The sequence below is a fragment of the Dermacentor albipictus genome, chromosome 3 (genome assembly GCF_038994185.2).
Source record: "Dermacentor albipictus isolate Rhodes 1998 colony chromosome 3, USDA_Dalb.pri_finalv2, whole genome shotgun sequence".
Classification (NCBI taxonomy): domain Eukaryota; kingdom Metazoa; phylum Arthropoda; class Arachnida; order Ixodida; family Ixodidae; genus Dermacentor; species Dermacentor albipictus.
This window is the reverse complement of record NC_091823.1, coordinates 55,881,417-55,906,009: the sequence shown is the minus strand read 5'-3', so window position 1 is coordinate 55,906,009 and position 24,593 is coordinate 55,881,417. Positions and strand designations below refer to the sequence as shown.

Sequence of the window (24,593 nt, the reverse complement as noted above, 5' to 3'; positions counted from 1 at the left end):
TCAATAATAATGGTAAGCTTCCAGTCAGGAGCTGGCAATGTCTGCCATATGCGATCCAACCTATTTTTATTCTTCTGTGAATTTCCTTCTCATGATCAGGGTTCCCTGTGATTAATTGACCTAGGTAAACGAACTCCTTCACAGTCTCTAGTGGCCGACTGGCGATCTTGGTCTCTTGTTCCTTTGCCCGGCTATTTATCATTATCTTCATCTCCTGCTCAATAATATTCAACCCCACTCTTACACTCTCTCTGTTAAGGTCTACAAGCATTTGTTGTAACCCGTCTGCATTGTTCTTGAATAGAACAATGTCATCGGCAAACCGAAGGTTGCTGAGATATTTGCCGTCGATCTTTACTCCTAAGCCTTCCCAGTTTAATAGCTTGAATTCTTTTGGAGAAATTGTGTCTCCCTGTCTGACCCCTTTCTCTATAGGTATCTCCCTGCTTTTCTTGCGTAGAATTAAGGTAGCTGTAGAACCTCTGTAGATATTCTTACGCGAAGGACGAGTCAGTAAGACGAGAAACTATTTACAGATTATATTTACAACAAAGGTTGCAGCGCTTACCGGTTAGATTCACAGCGCGAGCCCAGTTCGCTCTTCCTCCTCTTTTCTGAAGTGATGGCGCCTACGCGCCTCGTTCAAACAAATACCACACATATGTAGCAATATTTTCCAAGCTTTTTACGTAAGCGTTCTGTACTCCTTGATTACGTAGTGCCTCTACGATTGCTGGTATCTCTGCTGAATCAAATACCTTTTCGTAATCTATATAAGCCACATAGAGAGGCTTATTGTACTCTGCAGACTTCGCGATAACCTGATTGATGACATGGATGTGATCCATTGTAGAGTAGTCCTTCCTGAAACCAGCCTGTTCCCTTGGTTGACTAAAGTCCAGTGTTTGGAGATTATTTTGGTAAACATTTTATATAATACTGGGAGTAAGCTAATGGTCCCATAATTTTTCAATTCTTTAACGTCTCCTTTTTTGTGGATTAGCATAATGTCTGCATTCTTCCAGTTTTCTGGGACCCTTGCAGTCGATAGACACTTCGTATAAAGAGCCGCCAGTTTTCCAAGCATTATGTCTCCTCCATCTTTGATTACATCGACTGTTATTCCACCTTCTCCTCCCGCTCTTCATCGTTTCATGTCTTGCAGGGCCCTTCTGACCTCATCGCTAGTTATAGGAGAGTTTCTGTATCCTGTTCATTACTGTTTCTAAGTGAGGTATCGTGACTCCTCTGGGTACTGTATACAGGTCACCTTAGAATTTTTCCGCTGCTTTTACTATATCTTCGAGATTGCTGATGATATTATCCTTCTTATCTTTTAGTGCATACATCATGGTTTGTCCTATGCCAGGTTTCTTTTTTACTGATTTCAGGCTGCGTTCTTTTTTTACGGCTTCTTCAGTCTTTCTGATGTTATAGTTTCGAATATCAGTTATTTTCGCCTTGTTGATCAGTTTTGACAGTTCCGCCAATTGCGTAACGCTGTGCGGCCGCCAGTCCCATACAACCGCGTAACGCACAGGACTCTGCGATTCTAGACGTACTGCGCTCACCGCGAAAGGTTAGAAAAACACCCACATAAGCACAGCAGAGAAGTGACTATGTGAGGCGGTTCGACCGATAGCTGTAGAAGCGTCATTCAAAACAAGCGATTGTTCTCCACTTCCGGCGGCCTTTCCTCTACTTCCTTTTTAAATAAAAATATGTTGATACATATATATTCTCATAAACAACGGTTAACTTTTTTTTATTATTCGCTTTTGCTTGCAGTTTGGTTGTTGCCTTGGCTCTCCCTTAGTAGATCGCTTAATTTCTCAACTCCTTGCGATTTTTGTTTCCAGTTGCCAATTTCGCAGGAAAGTGCTATAAAGTTAGGGAAAAACAGACGAGGTAACAGGCGACAGTCATCTTGCTTATTGGTTTAAGGGTTATTGCAGGGTTTCATGATGGGCGCTCTTTCACATTATTTTATTTCCCACCTTATCTAACCAATATCACGGGTATGTGGTTCCGAGCATGTGCCAGCGTCACGGCGAGCCGTAACTCAAAGAAATAATGAAGCAAAGGGATAAGTTAAACGAAATTGGCGTTTTCTCCCGCCGCAACTCCTTCCACGAGAGTACAGACCAGCTGAGTAACAGCCGCATCCCTCTTCTGGTCCCAGGATCCGCCTAAACAAAGAAGGTTGAACTAACAAAAGCAACAGCTGTGCGCGTGACGGTTGAATAGATGGTGACAACTGAACGCATCTCGAGTTAATCGCGCGGGTGCGGAATCTATGAGAAAACTGTCCTTCACATTACAAGAGATGCCGATAACTACCGCCATCTAAAAGGAATGAAAAAGGCAGCATAATGCTGACCGATGAACAGCTGCCAAGTCTCAACATTGATCTGGCGGCGCTTTAGGAATGTGTGAGGAGTGGTGGCGTGGGTGGGGAGGGGGGGGGGGGGGTATGCCACTTGATTTCGGGGGGGGGGGGCCCGGGCCCCCCCGGGCCCCCCCTTGGGTACGTGCCTGATACATCCTCTGAAAAGAGCTTTCGCTTTACTATTCTAGCTGCTGGCGACAACGCAGTCAACTTTTGTCAGTATATCGTATACTCCAGTTATTGTCAACGCCAAGACTGAAAGCAAATAATAATTCAGCCTTTTTATGTGTTTCCTTTTGTTGTTTTTTAGACATCCTCAGCTTGATATATTGCGTGGACAAGGGCATTTGCGTCAGTCAACCAAACGCGGTTCATCTCGCTCTTGTTCTTTATCCCTAGTGCAATGGCGCAACCCCTCTGGGGGATCGTCCATGAATCTTGCACTGAAAAAAAAAAAGAACTGCTGCAACTGAACGCTTCTAGGTCTTTCAGTCATGGAGCACACGTGCAGGGCCACTTTGTTCGATAGAGGAAGAGCACCGAATGCATTGTGGAAAAAATGGCTGTGGCTTAGGTAAGGTTAAGCCCAGGATGCGAAGCATACTAGCCTTTATTTTAGTTGTTGAACCACTGTTTAGCCTGGTGAACTGCTGTTGCTTGGCTATATTTGGTTCGGCTAGACGAAGAAACAACCCATGCATTACTTCTTCGCCTTCAAGAGTGGAACGCGACAGCGTTCCCGTCGGCCCGCCAAGGGGTGTAAGACAATGGGCTACAGGGCAGCGACTACGCGCCCCGCATTGGACGCGGTGAGCGTCGAGCAAAGCAGCGTTCGGCGCGGCGACGAAATGTGCGCCTGAGCAAGAGACGCACGCCTTAGAAACAGCTCGTTTCTAAGGCAACACCGCATTCACTAGAGGCGCTTTTGTACCGCTTTGAAGCATCGTACTCGTGGCTCAGTGGTAGCGTCTCCGTCCCACACTCCGGAGACCCTGGTTCGATTCCCACCCAGCCCGTCTTGCAAGAGTTGAGCCAAAGCCACTTCTCTTCTGTCGTGACGTCACGGTGTCACGTGGTTTCAAGGCGACACCGCCGCGCCTGAGGAGCTGGGTTGAGCTCTCGTAATATGCTTCGCATAAAAAGAACGTCAATCACTGCATGCCATCGATACACCGGGTGTTCCATCCGCGGACTGTCAGCTAATGTACGCGTCGTTTGTCTCAATGTGGCCGGTCACGGGACTTAAATATGGGCTCCCGCATACAGAGCGCGAACACAACAATCACTGGATAGCGCGAGGACTGCCCACCCGAAAGCGCCTCGTCATACACTCATAAGATGACTAGTAGTCTGTACACTCAAAGCGCGAAATTATCAGTGGCGAATGTGCCTGCTTATAGCGTATATATGATTGGTTATACCTACTAGTTGTCCTAAATCGTGTTGACCATTTATTATCTATTGTGAAGAAGTTAAATTATTGAGTTTTAGGGGCCAGGACCACATTCTGTTGATGAGGCACGCCATAGCGGTGGACTCCAGAAATTTGGACCGCCTGTGGTTCTTTAACGTGCATCTAGATCTAAGTACGCTTGTTTTCTCGCATTCCGCTCCCATCCAAATGTGGGCGCCGTGCCCGAGTTTCAATCCCTAGACCTGGTGCTTAGCAGCCAAAGACTGTTATCTATATACACTGACGGGTCATCCTCAAGTTGTAGCCCCGAAAGTGCGCACGTAAACTTTTCATGAGAATATATTAGGTGTGTCTGTGTGGGGTGCGACTGCTTGTGAAATGTTAGTACCCGATTTCTGTGACATATTATTAAACATATTGGTTATGTACAAATAGTTGCAATGGAAAGCAGAAATATTCTGCCATCTAATATAACAATGATGGATTTCCCGCACGTTCTGCGCGGCCGTTTGACGTGGAGAATGCATACGTTTTTGACATAACTTTATTCAAAAGCACAGGTCGACGCACAGTAACTTCTCAAATTTCGCAAGTGTACAGGTGTCGTGCTATATCTGTACCCGTATACACAAAAATCCGTTAAAATACAAATTTTTTGTAAGAGAAAATTCTAGCCATTTTTGACGCTGAACTTGTCATTAGTGAAGCCGAATGGACAATCTTCTAACGAAACGCCTTCCGAAGTCGGCTTTACAAATCTTTGGCTTTTACTCAGTAGCGAAGAAACAGTAATTAACACACACGTCATCGGTTGCATGATTCATATTGTCCCAGTCACCACAGTGCGCACCGAATGGACAGAAAATGCTAGTAATCTGTACCAAGCTTGATATTGTCAAGACATATGGCGTTTCGCGCAGAACAATGATCTTCGAAGGCACGCATCGGCACAACAAAAATAACAAATATCCAATAGCTGTCTCGGTCTTCCACACACCGCGACTAACTACCCCTTCCCAGCCTCGGCACATTCCATTATTCCAGGGCGCTCAATATACGGACGCTCCTTCGATGCCGCTGCCCAGCCGCGCCGTTATCCCAGACACCCTGTCCTTGGCCCGACATGGTCTTACCGTGTAGAGCTCCCTTATCACGTCAGCCATGACAAAGCTGACACGTGTGGACCTATACGCTGCTGCCTCGGCGTTCTTCTGGGCGTACAGTGATTTAGAATAACGTAGCAACTGTCCACAACTAACTTGCTTAGATCATTACTCAGTTTGTCTGCGGAGAGGCGGCAAATTCGGCCAGTCGTCCAAGCGAAAGCAGGTGACCAGACACGAGAAGCAGTGAATCTATTTTCTTTTTCGAGAGAGAGAACTGAGCGTTGCTCTCGTAGATATCTTCAAAAGAGTCTCAATGTCGCCTGAAAGACGATGCATAGATAGCGATAAAAAAGAACTAGACTAATACCCCTGTCACACGGACGCGGCTAAAGTCCTTTTAACTCCCTTCAACCAAGGACGTCTTTATCTCGAGGGAGATGCACGCCATGTCACACGGCAGTCCTTTAGCAAAGGAAGTTTAAGGAAGTTCCTAGCGAAAGGAGATGGAAGATCTCCCTTGCAGACTGAAGGGAGTACTCTTGTTCCCAGCGTGCTTGAATTTCGAGTCAAGAAATCACCCTCCTTTTTATTTATTTCACTTTACCAGCAATTATAACGGTTTTTATTGCATATAATATAGTATTTGAGCACTGACAAAGATATTTGAGTTGAGCAGCTACATTCGACTCTCGAACCGGGCGTTCTCGGAATGGCTGCTGCGTTTGCCCTGACTGCGCCATTTTTTGTTGTTTTGGTCAACGCGATCGCACGTCTTGCGCATGCGGAATGAGTGATTCACGTCTTTCCCAAGACTTTTTAGCAATATATAATGTTTTTCTTTCACGACTGCGTACGAGGTGAGCAGCGCCTAAAGGGCCCCCAGTGGCAGCTTTCAAAAGCTCGCTTATAGGCCGTGTGACACGGAGCTAACTTCTTTAAGGTGAAACTCCCTTGCCGTCCTTTAAGCGAAGGAAGTTTGAAGGAGATCCGAGTTGCCCGTGTGACACGGATATACGATTTATAGGCCATATTCTAGTAAGCCTTTGCTTGCTTAACATTAACAAGCATGATGTCACCAGTGCACAGTGAAACAAGAACATATTTCATTCGATGATGGTCAACACTCGCTGTCACAACGCTGGCGTGATAAAGAGTGTGAACAGAGGGGAGCGAACGCTGCTGCAACCCCTCGCTTCAACGCGTCTCTGAAACTTGCGATCTCGTGATTTTCAGCACATGGCGCGTGGGAATACAACGCACGTGCAGCCACCAGCCATCTCAGCTCGATCAGTATTTGCACAGGCCGGAGACTACCTCTAAAATATGGCGGGGATGATGTACGCTCTTAGCCGCGCGGACAGCGACGCGCAGCCACAGCCGGCTTAGTGGAGGAGACGCACGCTAACCTACATGCAAGTATAGCAAGTATAGCTTTGTGGTTCCTCCTTTTCTAATAAGTTGCGGCATCCCTGGCACAGCCTGCAACACTGGCGGCTGAAGAAAAAACAATGAAACCTTGCATAAATAGTTTTAATTTAACTCTTGGTTCTAGTATAGTAAGCAGTAATTTAGCAGCTTAACAAATATTAGGTAAAACTCAGAGGATCTTATTGTAGTTTTAATGGAATCCAGGCAGAACAAGCGGTAACACTGCACAAAAGTTGTATTCTCTGCTCATAGACAAAATGTGACAGTTCTGCACACATTGATCAAAGTTCTATACGCATAGCACAAGCAGGGAAATGAAGTTTTACAGACGCGTATTTCCCGTCTTAAAATATATAGATATACTAGAAAGTATATCCATGTAAAGATATAAAGAAATGTTTAGAATTATAAGGTATACTTAAGCAACATAAAAATGTACGGAAGCACGTACTCCACAGTGTGAAAAAAGATTAAAAAATTCAAACATCTGCACATGTATTGCGGCAAATCACGCATGCTCTGGTCAAGTACTAGGTAAACCAGGAAAGCTAGGGATTCATATAAGTCACATAATTATTTCCGCCAACAACACTGCTAGTAGATTACCACATGTTGCACAAGAAACCCATTGTCGCAAGTGCTAATTAATATAGTCTATTGTTGCAACACTGTTCCCGCATGCGGAACTAAGTCAGTTAAATGTTACGGGTTGTTGTGTTTCGTGTCATCCCAAGCGGAAGTCACTTATGTAAAATTAGTTCGAAATATAAGCAAGAATGTGGAGCTCTTGTCTGACAGATCTTCGGGAAAAATTTCCTCCACTAAGACGTTTGACTTCTGTATTAGCAGAGCATATACAAGCACTCTGAGAATTTTTAAAACGTTTTTGTTTTAAATGTTATCATAATTTCTCATAAGATTTTTAATAAAGATAACAAAAGCTTTTTCATGTATATAGCCTATGCCCTTCAAACCATGCGTTTGTGTTCTTTGTAAGGATTTGTTCGAAGAAATACTTTTCGCCTCCTCAGTAGTGCTCACTCATACTCCTGTACGCTATTGGCCATATTTTCCTGCAATAATTACCAGAGGAAACTTTCGTGCAGCAATCGTTTCGTACTGCGAACGTGAAAGATGGTTATTACATGAATATTTCTCATTTCCCGGCTCATGGCTTGAAATGCTGTTATGGATTTGTTTATTACGCTTTATAGGCCTTCATTGTACTGAATTTCAAAGCAAGCTATACATTTATAAATGCAGAAGGCTTCATGAAGACGCATAATTACTACTAATTGCAACGGTTCAGCCTCTCGAGGTGGCCAAACCAAACATCACCAAACATTGCACCAAACATCTCAATGCAATCGCTTGCCCGCGAGAAATGCGTACGGGTGTGCTATGCCGCTTGTCGATGCATACCTCCATGGCGTAATGGTTTCAGTATAGGGTTCGTCTTCTATACGTCCTGTTTTTGAATCCTGCCATCGGGCAATTCTAATGCTGATCATATAAATATTTATAACGTAGTGATTTGGTTAAGATAGTAAGTTTACAAAGTCACGAAGCCGCTTGCAGCCAAAAGGACGAAGTTAGGCAAATGTGTCTACTAACCCCCATTTGCATGCTGGGGGAAACACCACACATGCAGCTCCTGTAGACCGTAGCGTCAGAGTTCCCTCTAGTAATTGTTGTATGAAACTCTATGCCATCGGATAATCCTGCTATGGTGGAGTCGATACCGAGCCTAAGACTGTTTACGCGAGAAAAAGTTACACTGGTGCTATAACGCAACTAGCTGTACACCCCAGTGAATGCTTGCTGATCAGAAAAGGATTTTTTTATGTAGTACAAAAAAAAACGAATAACAAAGTCGATACCGCAGAATCCAATGCGTGAGCCTCGCAGTTGTCAGTTGAGAGGCAATCGAAAATTGCAGATAATCTCATATATATATACATACATATATATATATATATATATATATATATATATATATATATATATATATATATATATATATATATATATATATATATATATATATATATATATATATATTTATATATATATATATATATATATATATATATATATATATATATATATATATATATATATATATATATATATATCGTCTATGTTAAGAAATAACCCCCAAAAATTCTGGAAAGTTATTAACCCTAATAACTCCCGGCCATTAGCTCTGTTTGACGATCAAAACCATCGTATTCCCGATTGCGAAATTGCTGAACAACTTAACCGTACTTTTTCTTCCGTCTTCACAACTGAACCTGTCAACATATTACCTCGCTTCCCTCTTTCGGATCATGCAGTCATGCCTGATATTACCTTTTGTCCTTACGGCATTGAGAAACTAATTGATTCATTAAAACTTACATCATCGTCTGGCGTCGATGAAATAAATGTTAAAATGCTGAAAAACACCAAAACAAATGTGAGCGCGATGTTATGTGCTATTTTTCAGCAATCATTGTCATCAGGAGTGGTGCCGGAAGACTGGAGAGTAGGCAAGATTGTTCCAGTCCCCAAAAAAGGTCCTCCATCGTTGTGCTCTAGTTATCGCCCCATTTCACTCACCAGTGTTTGTTGCAAACTAATGGAGCATGTTATTTACTCTCAGATCGTAAACTTTTTAGTATCCAATAACGTCTTTCACCCAGCTCAACATGGCTTCCGTAAAGGTCTTTCATGCGACACCCAACTAGCTTTATTTTTTCATGATCTAAGCTCTAACCTTGACTTGAACATACCTGTAGATGCTATTTTCTTAGACTTTGAAAAGGCATTTGACAAAGTTCCACACCAACGGCTACAACTAAAACTTTCCCGTCTCAAGATTAATCCATTTGTACTAGACTGGATACGTAGCTTCCTTACTAACCGACAACAGTTTGTATTTGCTAACACACAGTCATCTAAAAGATCTTCTGTCCTTTCGGGCGTACCACAAGGCACAGTTCTCGGACCACTACTCTTTCTAATTTACATTAATGATCTTCCTACTAATATCACTTCTAACATTCGATTGTTCGCAGACGATTGTGTAGTTTATCGACGCATAACTAACACTTCAGACATGCAATTGCTCCAAGATGACCTAAAACGCATTGAATTATGGTGTAACAAATGGTTGATGTCTTTAAATACTAAAAAAACATCGCTAGTTTCTTTCCATCGCAGACAGCATCACCAGTCAGGGAAATACACCATATACGGTGCCGAAATCTCATCCGTAGACTCGTATAAATACCTCGGCATAACATTTTCAACTACCCTAAATTGGTCACAACATGTCATTAACTTAGCCAATGCCGCGAATCGAACCCTCGGTTTTCTCCGCCGGAATCTAAGACTTGCTCCCCCATCAGTAAAATTGTTAGCTTATGTTACATATGTCCGCCCTAAGTTAGAATATGCATGCTCTGTCTGGGATCCTCATCAACATAACCTATCTAATACACTAGAATCAATTCAAAACCGTGCAGCCCGGTTTATCTACTCTGGATATTCTTATCATGCAAGCGTGTCTGAACTAAAATCCCGTGCCGACCTTACTAATCTAGAATCGCGACGTCTTATTTCTAGACTGTGTCTTTTTCACAAATTCTATCATTCACCACTCCACATTTCAGCTATACTCCCAGCTCATCGTCAGTCCAGCCGCATTAACCACAGCAAAGCCGTGTATCCTCCCCCGGCGCAGACTACCTCTCATCTACGGTCATTTTTTGTGAAAACCGCCAGGGACTGGAACGGTCTGTCTGCCGACATCACGTACCACTCCGACACTCATCACTTCAAGGCTGCTCTAGAATCACTGTTTGTTAAAGCCCATCCCTCATGTAATACCCCATCTCTGGGGCCTTTGAGGTATAATAAATAAATATATATATATATATATATATATATATATATATATATATATATATATATATATATATATATATATATATATATATATATATATATATATATATATATTACCAGGCGCCTGCCTAATGCGCTTGTATGTATAGCACGTCGCTTAACGCGTGCTCTCTAAAATTGCGCAATTCCAGAACTCTCCAGTCCACTGACAATGCCAACTGAAGCCTCTACCTTATTTTGCCTGCATGGCAAACATTCCAGTCTGCTTCAAGAGGAAGTTATATAAAACTACGTATAGGAAAAGAGCAATGAAGACCCACCAGGACCGAACCTCTTTTCCCCTAAATGATTTCTTTTCGCTTGAATATGAGCAAAGAAAAAGACACGCATCGACCGCCGCTCTCAGGGGAACGTGGTGACACATAGAAGAAACCATTTGCGCTGCTTCGCTCTCCCAATCATTTGTTTTGTTCCTGCCTAGAGCGATAAAGCCGGCGGGGAACTTCCTTCAATCTGACATGGCGGTAATGAGCAGCGAACCTAGGCCGTTGCTAAGCAGGCGGACGAAATATACTTTCTGCGGGTATATACTTAAGTGCTCTTTTGGAGTGAAGTAGTGCCAAGAGCCTTCTTTTTTATGCTATATGCCTTAAGCATGCGGTCAACATGATCCTATGGTCTCGGAACGATGCAACCTTGCGTCTTTGCTTGTAAGATTGTACTGTACGTTTGTAGGTTGTATCATGTCGTTGTAAGTTTAGCGATAAGTATGCCTCCTGAACAGAATTATGTTAGCCGAACAGCGCCTGAGAGACGCTATTATCGTTACGAGCTAGCCTCTCAAGTAAAGCCACACTGCCTAGTTGTTTTTGTAGAGTGACATATTTAATGAATCAAAGCTGCATATGAGATTGTTTTACGGTAAGTATTCAGACATTGTGCGATTATAATGCGAACAAGAAACTTCCATAAGGAAAGGCGTGTCGTAACACATATCGTCGTCATGCGAAGTGTGCCTAGTTCAGCTACACGATAAAACTGCACCATGAAGTACTGAAATTGGTGCAATAAGGTTGCCTTACCAATATTTCGCGTAATACTTGGTGTATCGACGACTACTGGATCGGAGTGAATTTCGGTTCTTAGTCAACAGTTTAGGTCAAATTTATTACTTAATGATTAAAAAAGAACTTTATAACCTCAACAGCGCATGCACGTCCGATGTCCACAAGTAAAAGTGAGCACGGAAGGATGCATTTTGCATCGTCATCTTTTTTGCATGACGCCTTGTTCAGAAAAAACGACTGATGAAGCCCAGCGACATGCCTAGCATGTTACTGTAGGTGGAATGGTTGAGGGTGAAAAAATATGGGGAAAGAAGAAAGCGCAGACATTGTAATACAAACCGAGACGCGAAACACACTGCACTCGCGAACGACTTTCATTGGAGGTTAAGGCAAAGCCACGCCGTCAAGGCACGCACAACTAAGAGTACTTATGAAAAACGTCTCTCATTGTCATTCTAGTTAGCCTAAACTGCAGAAAAGGAAACACAAACGTCATATTTAGAACAGCGAATTAGGAGATTATACAACAGAGACTATAAATTTGACTTATTTCCACTGCTTTTCGGTTCCGTGTTCAGGCAAATGCGAGACTATCGAAGGTGGAAGTGGCGCATATTCAGTATCTGTTCCAAGGAACCACGGAGGAAGGAAAGGGGAGGAGACGCCTAAGGACGCTTAAAGAGTATCCGCGGTCAACCCGGATGAGTTAGAGAGCGTGTGCCGGAAACCATAGCAACCATGCCCGTGAAGCTCGCGCTGCTTTTTTGATAATATTTTTGAGCGCGGCTAATTGTCGAATAGCGTTTAGTTTGCGAGACGAACTCTGTTTAGATTGTGGTGTGTGAGCTGTAAAGTTGTATATTGGGTCTGTCAGTGTCAACCAGCAACACGTCATCACGGCGGGAGAATTTTTAGTCCCCTTCGACACGCCGCGGCAGAAAACGGAGGTTCTTATGCTCCACTGAAACTGTTACAAACGTTTCGTAGGTTCTGCTCTGACGTGTGTCGGCCACGAGCACTTCCGGCGGCTCGTAAATGCAAAGCTTCCACCCATTATCTCCGGTGAACTGATTGGAGACGCAAAGGCAGGTGACATACTAAGATGGCTGCACTTCCACCTTCATAAACGTGATGTGGGGGCCTCTCTTATTTTGTTCGTTTCCTCCATGCAAGCAGCAAACAGCGCTGTCATACGCTGTCGGACTACATGGCGCAGTGACGCCTGTGCAGTGTGTGTGTGTACGTAGCTTTTTTGTAACTTTCGTTTCATTGTCACAAAAAGTTGTTAGTAATGCATAGCACAGACATGACTTACAGTGTTTTTATCCACGTATAATGGGGGATTTATAGAAGTGGCTTAGTAGCCCATGTATATCAGGGGCATGACGCCACCATGGTCGGAGAACGAACGTCTTGCAGCTGAAGCCACATGTCATGGCAAATCTTTCAATCCTGTCTTAATGCTTACAGCGTCCCTGACGTACCGGTACATTTTCGCGTTTCTGTCCCCTTATGTTTTTTGTGACCTTGCATTTGTCGGATAGAAATGTGGGCACAATACCATGAAAGCCATGATCCGTGTCAATTTTTTTAAATTCCTGCTGAACCATAACTAAACCACTTTGTTCACGTAGTAAGTAATATCTGAGAGCAAAAACCTGGCGCTGTTGGGGCATCATCTCAGAATAGAACCCGACACTGGAAGGGTCAAAGCTGAGTTCACACAACGAAACTAAATGCCACGTATAAGTGTTTACGTGGCTCAGTGCAGCCACATCACATGCACCACCCTCAAGGACGAAGCAGATAAGCTGCTGGAAGCGCTGTTCGCTGCGGATGAGTAACGTCATGCTCGTTCACGGAATTTGGTACGTCGTGTGAAAACATCTGAGTCGTTCACTACCGGGTGATCTCACGCACAACGCAAGCAGAGAATCACTGTCACCACTGACGAAATTCTAAAAGGAATACAATCGGAAAAGGCATCGTTCCAAAATGCAATGCTCTGTAAACCTCTAGATTTACACTAATAACTGTATGACCGATTCAAACTGCGGGCTAGCATAACGTGGCTCAGTACCGACGACTCACGCCCCTCACCAGAAAGTCGCAGACTAGCGTGAGACTAGCGACTAGCTTCGTCCCCATTCGTGTCAATAAAGTACATTCATTCGTCTCCATTCCTGTCGTCACACAGCACTGGTAGAGTGTATGTTTCTTTTCTCTCTTATTTTAGTACCCCGCAATACCTTCTTCTGGCCGCTGTCTTTGCGAGCAAAATACAAGACGCCTCACATTTCGTTTTCTTCATCGAGACTTTTTCTTGAGTAAGCACGGTAAGTTATAATATGTGCTTCTGCTGATGCCATTGTACTCTGCGAACGACTGGGCCGGTTTGTGAAGCTCTTGTGTATATTGAAGTTGACAAGTGGTGCCGGATTTTTCCTAATTTTGTGCATATTTACGGAAATAAGCGAACGACATCCGTTAATGAAGCGTTGTAGTAGAGTGCGAAATAAAACGTACTATTTCAAGAGAGAGAGGGTTCAAGGACAGGAAGGCAGGGAGGTCAACCAGACGAGCATCCGGTTTCCTACCCTACACTGGGGATGGGAGAAAGAGGAATAGATAACAGCGCGACAACGAGACCAAGGTTTAGACACACGCCACACGGGTGCAATATTTTTTGTCTCGTTCCCTCGCTCTTTCCAATAGTATGTTGTCGTACAAGCAAGCCCGCCTAACCACCATTTTGGAGTAAAACGTGCGCTGATTTGAAATTAGAATTGCACGGAGAAGATTTTTGTTGTTTTTGTTGTGGTCGGTTGTGCAAACTAAATGTTGCAAGTTAGATTTTAGGAGCATGGAAGCATTCGCGATGTTTATTCCAGCTCGCTATCTTGTATACTGCGTTATTTTATCCTTGATATTGCATGACCAAGTGGCACGACTTCTTCGCCCCAGGGGCAAAACGTGCAGGCAGCTTCAACGTGACATTACAATTAAAAGCACTGAAGATAGTTATAGACACGAAGTGAAAACTAGCCTTACTTGCACTAGTTTTGATGTGATTCATATGCTTGAATGTTCCTTCTGCAAGAACCAGTATGTCAGCGAAACGTGACAATAAATGAACGTCAGGCTCAACGGCCATGGCGAGGACACAGCTAAAGAGCGTCCCAAAGTGGTCGCTGAGCATTTCAACCAACCAGGTCATAACTTTGATGAATTGAAAGTCTACATCCTAATGTCAGATTTCGATTGTGCGTGAGACAGACAATACAGAGAATCATACCTCATCCATAAGTTCACGACATTGCAACCAATAGGCATAAACGTAGCAAAGGCAGCTTTGGAGTCTATTCGCTATGCTAAACTTCAAGCTATAGGCTAAACCCGCCTGTTGCTACAATTCACCACCACCACCACCAAGCTACAGGCAACAGCATTAAGTAATTTCTCTTTGGGTTGCTTATTGTTTTGTTTTTTTCTTTCGTCCTTTTCTTTTGCTCTATTTATATACTTATTTCATTTGATTATTTTTTTCCATGAGCACCAGTTTTTGCCGGTTCTTTTATTCTTTCTTACAGGGAGACGATAGCTCACTGATCTCCAACAGAGCCGATAATCCCCACCCCCCTCCTTCCCGACCCTGCTCATCGTCCAGAGCCCTTTCACGAAAAAGGAATCCGCATTGACACGTCAATCGGCTCACATGCAATGCTACCTCACATTCCTTTAACGACGTTGACTAGCACACCTTTCTTTTCCATTCTAGACCCTCACCGCAAACACACCCTCGATCGTTGCCTCGCCCAACCACCTTCCCCCTTCTCCCCTTTAGAAGAACCCTGCCTATATGTACTCTGCCGAAGAAAGCATATGTCACCTTGTAAAGGACAAGTCCACTTGTCGAAACGTTGGCTCCCGCTTTTATCTCGTTCTATTTTTGCTCATCATCTGTTTAAATCAATTATGCTTTAAATTTCTCACATCATAGCGTTTTAGGAATTCTTACTTATCCAAAGAAAACAAACTGTGCATATTCTGTGGATATGTGGTATGAGAAATATTTTATTATTATGTGCTTTCCTTTTTTTTGCATACAACAGATTGTCAGCAAAATATCTCTTCCCCTTGGAGGTTACTCCTTGTACGGCGCAGGAAAACCCGATACACGTGGAACGTTCCATAAGCAACGAAATCAGGCTTAGGGAAATATGAGCTATGCACTGGTGCACAATAAGCCTCATAGTTTTCACGCCTGTTATCACTTGTATTGTTACCAACTATTAATGCGGAGTACAAGGTTTTTTTTCCCGGCTCTCTACTCTTGAGCATTATTCTGCCTCTATATGCCTACACCGTTTTAGACACAAGCGTGCTTAGAAGCATCATTACGAGCATTGATAATCTTTCAAACGGTAAACTAATACATCAGACACAGAGGAAAAACAGTTTTGACATGTGAATTTTACCAACAAATTCACTCGGAAATCTATTTTAAGATGGAGGCGACATTTGTTCGCTAGGCAGAATCAAATGACCGGGCATGCCCGTGTTGTGTATTTAATGCTCGGACGGCGTACAAACAGTTCGGCCTGCCGGTCGAGTCAGCTATACACTCACGGAGTAATAAATCACGCCCCGTCCGAGCAACGGGCCAGAAAATGACCAATGCACCGAAGCGACAAATGTGCGTCGGCATTCAGGCAAAACTAATAACGGCGCAGAAAGAGCAGCGTTGTTGTTCTTTTTTTTGTTTTCACCGTCGAAAGAGTGCTGTATTTTGCCGATGCCTCAGTCTTCGCTACGTATTTAGCCATCTGACACGCCGTGGTCGCTTGTGGCATGCTGCTGAGATACCACGCCCCCGTTCTACTGAGGTCGAGGTGCGCATGCGCGATATCCGCCATGGTGGCCGCATTTCGATGGTGTCCCCGAGCAAAGACCCTCGCGCGCTAAGATTTACGTGCACGTTGACGAAGCCCAGGTGCGGTCAAAATGAATCCGAAGTCCCCCACTACGGTGTGCCTCATAAACAGATCGCGCTTTTGGTATGCAAAACCCCAGATTTTATTTTTTCTTAATTTAGCAGTCTATTTGCTATTGCAAAACTTGAAAACAACTGCACCTTTTTTTTAGTGTTCTGGCAATGTATTTGTGGTTGCTACTGCGATTGGTCTACGCTAGAAAGCAAGGAGGAGAACTTTACAAGCTTGTTGACATTTCTAAGCCCTTGCAAGACTCCCTGCTTCCTATGCGCCGTCTTTTGGCACAAGCCGACGGTGTGCCTTAGAGCTTTTCGCAGGCAGATTTTAGATACATTCTCAAGTGCTCCCGAGAACTGTCACACGTTGCGAGACATGCATTTGCGGGGAAGACGAAATATTTACTTCTCAAGGAACTGAAGGCCTGGGAAGCAAGTTCCAGCGATGTTTATAACGCTGCTATATTGAATTATGTCTTAGACATGACCCAAAGAGGAAAATACAAAAAAGAGAACAAAAGAGACACAACAACAAATCCAGTTGCAGCATTACATACCATGCGTGGCATCTACTGTGGCTAACCGGTCAGGCTTTAAGTAGTTAACGAAAAATGCTGCTAACATCTTGACCACCTTGCGATTCAATTTATGTAAGGGATCTATTTCTTGTTGTATGAGCTTTATAAAGCCAAGACAAATGCATGCAGAGCACAAAGTTTTGTTTAAAGAACAGCGTTATAACTTTAACAGGGCAGGAAAGGCTCCCATGTAGCATGGTAATTAAATTTACCGTCTTTCTAGTATGCCCTGCCCACAGGATAAACATAATTGCTCAGCCATTACCTTATTCTCGTGTGCTAATTGTCCTTCTTTTTCCTGTGCCGATGATGAGATAATTTGTTCGAAGTACGGTTTTCTGATGGGAGAAGACGTGGAAAAACAATAACCAATTGGACGTGAGGGTATAAAAGCTAGAAAAAGAAAACGAATGAAGTATTTCGATTTTTTATAATATGAGTTCCTCAGTATTGGTAATGAGAAGCCATAAAAGCCATATGCGTTGGTCCGTCGCAGTCATTAACGGCACAAGTGGTGACCGCAGTGAAGAGGGCCGATTGCGCGCCCGTCTCGTAATTGGAAAAATCTGCAAGCAGCGAGGCTGTGTCGGTAACCTGGCAGAAATAAAGCCAGCGCTACGAACAGGCAATGGGCAGGTTTGGAAAACTCGATTATACACAAGAACTGGGCAAGACATTAAAAAAAAATATCCTATATTTTCCGTTAATACACCTTGGCCCTTTTCCACAGACGGCATTATACCTCTATTATTTTTTCATTGGCATTCAAAACTTTTAGGGGCTGCATTTAACGCGGCTGAAGAACAGCGCGAGTTGGCTTGACCGAGTAACGCCTCACAATCATTACTTCTAGCGTTAATGTATATTTATAAGAAATACATCTGAAAAAACTGCAACGACACTAGTCAGTTTCCGTCCTGTGTGATTTCTTCCACAAACCGCTTTTACCAGTGAAAATAATTGTGCATTGCACAAAGTTTTGAACGACGTCGAGTGCGTCAATTAAATTGAGATAATTTACCTGCGTGATGAATTAGCGCAAACAACATCTCGTTTTCTGGCGCTTTCTAATGGTGGAATGGAGGCCACTAGGTTACTGGTCCATAAACCCTGCTGGTGAATATTTGAGGAACCAATTTCTGCTCGTCTTCTGCCCTAATATCAGCGACGAATACGGTTGCTCGCTAAAATTTTGGACCCTCCCCCCCCTCCCCCCCCGCTCCACCGCCACTGGTGCAGGAACAACCGCCGAAGACGCGGTATTCATGCAGACAGGAAGCCTCACTTATGTAAATGACTTGACCGAGTGTAAAGGTCCACCAAACTTCTCGATAACTCGTTCGGGCGACGCGCATATAGAGAGTCCCAGCCTTCCATGCTGGGTACCACTGTCAGCACTCTCCTCTCGGGCCTCTGTTGGCCTTTTTCTAGAATCATTAGAAGTGTTTACGAGTCAGCGCTCTGTGCCCTCAATGACGTGGAATATTTCCTCAGTGGGAGGCAATCCTGGGGATGGGCATGTATTAGGCCTACCGCGACCTCGCTTCGACTGCACGCACTTCTCTGATTGGTACCGGAGCCGAAGCTGTGTAGTCTGGCCAGGCTTCCCGGCTCGTTGCGCAGAATCTTCCATCGTAGTTTGTGGCGATGGCTGTGGTTGCTGCGAGCGCTTTAGGGGCCTCCCTGATAACGTATGCTGCAAAATAGAGAGAGAAAGAATCAAACGAAAACGAAATTTAAGAGAAGCCGTGAAAGAGAAGCGCGCATTGAGATAAGCCTGAAGATAAATGCGAAACATCAACAAAACGCCGGACGAAACGAGTGCGTGAAATTGGACGAGACCACATTGCCATACACTCCAATCAGTCACTCGTCAGGTGAACGAAATGGTGGGATTAGTATTCTGCGCTTGTCTTCTCTAGATTCTTCGCCTTGGTCCGAAGACCTTTATTTCAGCGAGTGGTCCTTCGTTTAAACGGCTGAGAGCATGCCGGTACGCGGAGCGTATCGCTTACAGTCTAAGGATTGACAGTGGCATGAAAGAACTCCGATACACAAGACCACCGAAGCGCTAGCGGGCTTTTGGAAGGCAACTGAACTATACGAATGCTTATGAATATACGCAACTGAACATTCGCGAGCATAAATAAACATTGATGACACTCCTTCTTCCTTTCACTTTCACCTTCTCTACGTGCAGTTGCTTGCTTGCGTGCCACCATTCATTGCGTTTTCTCTCATGGCGCTTAAGCTACCATTCACAGCAACTGCACATTTCTCTCAGAACCCACAAAATTTATCACTATTTTCTTTGCAGCAGCACGCAATTACTTGGAAGAGCTCTTCCATGGCGGTAATCTGTAGCAACCAAAAGTTTGGTCATACCACATTTTTTCAAAGCGCCTTTCCCCTTTCCCCTGGCGTAGGGTAGCCAACTGGACGTTATTCTGGTCAACCTCCCTGCCTTCTTCTTTTCTCTTTCCTTCTCCTCCTCTTTAAAGAAAATAAAGCTTAAGTGAAACGGAACGCAGTTTAATGCCAGACTTACGTCCGTTATGGTCTGTCTGAACTGAAGAACGATCTGAGGCATCATCGAGTCACCTTAAGGACATTTCTTTTTTTCATTTCTTGCAGTACAAACTATCGACTACCTTGGATTGTGCCGTTCTGCACCTAGGCTCATTGAGATAGATTCGAAGCGTGGAAGAGGCGGGTATATTGGGAGAAGGCCCCAAACCGAAACCAACTAGCATACTCCAATGCCATGCTTTGAGTTGACTTTAAGCAGAAGCTAGGGGTCATTTTCTGTACGATTAAATTCTGGCCTTGAGGCACATCACGCCATAATTCTGCGAATAAACGCTACCGACAAGGACGCATGACCAAATAGTAAATAAAAACTAAATGTTGGTCTGAGGCGCTTCACCAAATAAATGAACAGAAAATATTGCAATGTCAGGAAATGCGCCACAGAAAGTATTCTTAACGCACATATTGAAACGTAAGTGAAATAAGCTGAGTAACTTAAAACCTATAAAAGAAAGTAAAACCGCAGAATATGAGTATTTGACAGTACACAAGCAACCATTGTTGCATGGACGCTATCAGAATTGTTCAAAAATAATTTCTCTATAAAGACGTCGACGCCTACGGCGGCTGTGATGTGCCGTCGAGATGATTCACTCTTTCTTTTTTAATTCTTGGACGTTTCAATATTATTTATCAGGTAGCGTCCTACTGTATGTTTCTTTTTCGTAATGCAGTGCAAAAATTCATAACATAAACATGACCATATGCCATGCCTTTATTTAATATGCTTCTTACCGCTCCATTTCCATTCCAGTAAACTTACCAATATCCAACATCAACAAGCTCATAGACCAAACCGTCATGACATTACCCGGGCAGCGGGAGCGGGCGAGCGTCTCAGTGCGCGTTTTCTGCTACTTGCCGAACGTCGCAGTCCTGGCGCGGTAGCAGAAATCTTCCTCCCCTCTGTGCTTCCTGCATACCCGAGTTGTAGCCGATGGATGTTTGGGGGTTCTACGTTTCGCGAGCCAAGGTTCACGCAGCTTTTTGCCCTGCTGCTACGTGTGAATAAGGCTGACACCGGGCTCCGTTGCGTACGTCCGGCACTGAGACCGCAAGCAGTAGCCTACCACGCTGCACGGCTCCAAAGGCTGCCACTACCTATTATAGCGCTTTCAAACGTTGTCAAGCAGACACCCAAGGTGGGAGAGCCTCACCACTTAATCAGAACCGCAGTGCAAGTGTAACATTAAACTTTTGTTTTCAGCTCGATTCGGCGCTTGTGAAGCCGCCGACGCAGCCGCTGTGTCCGCATAATCCCTCATGCAACGTCACGCCGACAGTGGCGCCAGCTTTTCCAGTGGTGGAGCTCGCCCCCAATACCTCTGCGAAAATTAAAGGCTTCCTTCCTGACGCTTCATAAATAACGCTGGTTACGATAACACCAGCTTAGGTATGGGGTTTCTCTGTCAGGCTGAGCCTTCAATTTGTCGAAGCTCAAGTCCGAGTGTATGACAACGACAATATTGCTGTCCGGCAATCACGCTTTACAAGTACTTAGTTCTCGCCCCTTTTCCGTCGAGATTAGTCTCGCCCTACTGCCATTTTTTACAGGGATACACCCTTCTGTAGAACTCACATTATGTTCTAAGAACATATGTCTGAGAGGATACAGGAGTGCTCGATCCTGCGCAGCTTTGTTTCCATTTCTGTCTGTAATATTTCTTGTCTCTGTGTAAAATTTTGCGGCGAAACGAAAGGAGGATGCATTAATAAGAAAACACACGAATATACCGTGAGTGAGAGTGGAGGACGAGCGTCTCGTTTAAGGGGAAATGAAAAAGCGAAGTTTTTTCTGTATGTTTTTCTTTTTTTAGCGGGCAGAGAGCTTGCAAACGGGGCTATTCGATGCCCGTCACGGACAGACCACGGGCACAGGAGCGTGGAGTTTCAGCACGTCTATAAAGTGCCGGCCTCATCTGTATGATAATTAGACGGGAAGCCACCACGCCAACTCCCTCACTCACCGGTGTCGTTGGTTTTTCATCTCGACGCACTGACCAATCTCTGAGTGCCTGCGAGTGCGATTTTCGAAGCGACAAGTTCTTGACTTTATTGCTCGGGTTTCATTCTGCATTCTATGCGGCATGTACTAGGCTGAACCTGAGTGCGTTTTCTAGCTTTTATACCTCTCGAATCTTCTATTCGCTCTAAAAAATTATTATAAGTGTTCCGCGCGCTGTAATAGGGGCCGTGAGCGTAGATCAATAATCAGGAGCGTGCGTAGGGCTTTAAGCAGCCTGCTACTTTTTTCTGATCAGCTACCACCAATGATAGTATCTTAAGAACTATCCTGGTATCCTAACAACAGAGCTTCGCTAGAGCCACGATGCTTTCCGTCCACGCTACATGCCAGTTAGTAAGAACGTGTCCCCAATATTTCCAGCGCTTTTTTTTCGTTGCAACAGAACCGCGTTGTATTATGACCTGCCGTGGTGTCCCAGTGGTTATGGTGTTGCGCTGCTGAGCTCGGAGTCATGGGCTCGATCCCTGCCGCGGCGGCTGCATTACGATAAGGGCGGAATGCAAAAGCGATCGTGTACCACGCATTGTGTGAACGTTAAAGAACCCCGGGGGTCAAAATTATTGCGGAGCTCCTCATAATTACATTTTGTTATTTGCACGTGAAATGTTGTGAGATGTTGTATGGAATCGCTTAGTTGTAACTTCTCTGAGGAATTCTGCAAGCGAAGCCAGCGACGGACGACAGAACTTGTTTGGAGGCACGCCACGACATAGCTGCTGAATTGCTGACTTCTCGTGTAAGAGTATGGTGGCTTTCTGTGAGGATCCATTCTTCAGTTGGACCAGTAGTAAGATGCGCGATCTTACAGTAGTCGCAAAGACTACGTCGTCCAAACGGCCGGACCATGCAGTACTGAGATACGGATTCCAATAAGCAGTGATGTATCAATCAAATCACGTTGACGGATTTATCTGTGTAGACATGGTGGTGGTTGGGTTAATTTTCCTACCACTGCTCGCATCCCAAATAGTGGGACTCAGAAGAAGGCGTCAACCACTTTGTAGCGTATCAGCCGGACGCCAGGGTGGAACAGACAACGTTTATTGATGCCGTGCCCTTTTTATAGCGAGATGAACATGTGATCTGCCGACTGCTGCTTGCGTGGCCGATAAGCGATTATCAAGAAAATGTAGTGTGACACGCGATATCAGTATACAACACACTTGAACTACAACCAGGAGATACTAGGATCGCCAACGACGTCCACGAGCACCCAATGCGGATCCGTTTGTTGCCGTCATTTCGCACTCTTGAGACAGATGATTCCTAGGGTATTCAGGGCAGCATACAAGTAGGATCGATGTCTGATGCTGAGTCTTCGTAAAAGAGCTTTTTCAGATGAGTGCTCACCCAGCCGGAGAAGCTAGATCAACAGCGCTTGGAAGGCCAGGACACGATGGGGTTTAGAGAGTGGGCCTCGCCTGTATATTTATAGTTAGAAGTTGCCCTTGGAACGCTCAAAGAGAAGTGAACACCAGTCATTTGCTTAGTATAATATCTAGACCTTCCTAGGGACACTAGGGAGTCTCTGGTGGGCACTTCAACTGCTAATCATAAAGTGCCTGACTGGTCACTATATAGAGCACTGGATGAAGATAAAGTTTCAGCGCATACCCGGTCAAATGTTATTGTCATTGATAGCAAAGGAGCAGATACCCTCGCCAATGAAGTGCTTTTAAGGCAGCGAAGAGTGAAGCCACCGGTGAATCGATAACTCCCTAAACAGACAGTTCGTTCCCACTTTCGCTCACTTTAGAAATTGCCGCCAGCAGTGTCTTGTAAAGGGACTTAGCCACTCGGAGGCCTGGCTCCTATACAGCATAAGAAAGGATCGGCCTACACTCGTGCATAGGTGTACGAAGTCAGCGGAGCTGCTACCTCATCTTACATTGAGTGCAATGAAGTGGGTAATATCTGGCTCTGCAAGCGCTTCTAGCCTTAAAGGAGGAGGCTTCTCGAAAACATGAGACGAGTTTCAGCATGAATGTGTAGAAGGTCGGTCATAATGACTATCACACACTTTAACTGATAATTGTGGGACCGGTTTTTAACATTTCATCTTTTCTTGAAACATTTATTCAGTGTGAGTTCTCTATTTCAAACATGTTTCATCCAGATTTGTTTACTTTTCGGAAATTGACATGCCCCACTTCACACCGTCCCACAGTCTTGTCTCTGAGTAAAGGCAGGCACTCTCCTTCTGATGCCACCACAGTTCCGAAAATTAACTGGGCAACATTTTATGCGAAGCATATTACTAGAGCTCAACCCAGCTCCTCAGGCGCGGTGGTGTCGCCTTCAATACCACGTGACACCATGACGTCACGACAGAGGAGAAACGGGGCTCCAACTCGCGCCGTCGCTCGCGGCGTCGCGGCGGTATATAAGCAGCTGCGCTTGCCTCTGCTACTCACGAGGTGAGATGCCTCCTGGAGACAGAGCTGCTCGTTGGAATGGGAAGCGGAGGTTGCGGCGTGCTACAGAGACTGTTTCTAGGTGGCTTTGCTACGGCGCAGCGACTACGCGCCCCGCATCGGACACGGTGAGCGTCGAGCAACGCAGCGTTCGGCGCGACAACGAAATGTGCGCCTGACGCCGACGACACCGGCTTTTCTGCGACACGAGCTCCTTAACGCTGTCGCGTTAAAATAAAGGCTAGTATGCTTTGCATCCTGGGCTTAACCTTAGCTAAGCCACAGCCAGTTTTTTCACTTGGCTCTCACATGTGCCCTGCATAAGCACTGGACCCGTAGTGGTCGTCTTGTCTCTGTGGCCACTTCTCACCTTAAGAAAATTGTGAGGAAGAGGATACAGGGTCTGTTAGAAAAGTATCCGAACTGTGGTCGAGAAAAAAAAACTGGCATAACTGGAGCGTTGCAAGCCTAATCGCCCTCAATATAGTCCTCAAAATAGTCTCCTTGGGACTCCACACACATATCCCAATGGTGCTGCAATTATTGGAAGCATTCCGAGAAGGCCTCTGTCGGAATAGAGTTTAGTTCAGCTGTCCTTGCAGCCATAATGTCCTCTCTTGTCCGAAATCACGCTCCTTTCAATGGCCTCTAGATTTAGGGAAACAGCCAGAAGTTTCAGGAGGCCATATCAGGAGAACTAT

General features: G+C 44.6%; 1 protein-coding gene across 1 annotated transcript in view; it reads right to left on the bottom strand.

The window, feature by feature from the left end:
- Positions 1–24,593, bottom strand: part of LOC135899138 (probable G-protein coupled receptor No18) — a 128,788-nt gene that overhangs the window by 68,588 nt on the left and 35,607 nt on the right. The window contains exon 2 of the mRNA XM_070535498.1: positions 18,423–18,559. The gene's annotated coding sequence lies outside the window, so the exon portion shown is untranslated. The remainder of the gene's footprint in view (positions 1–18,422; positions 18,560–24,593) is intronic.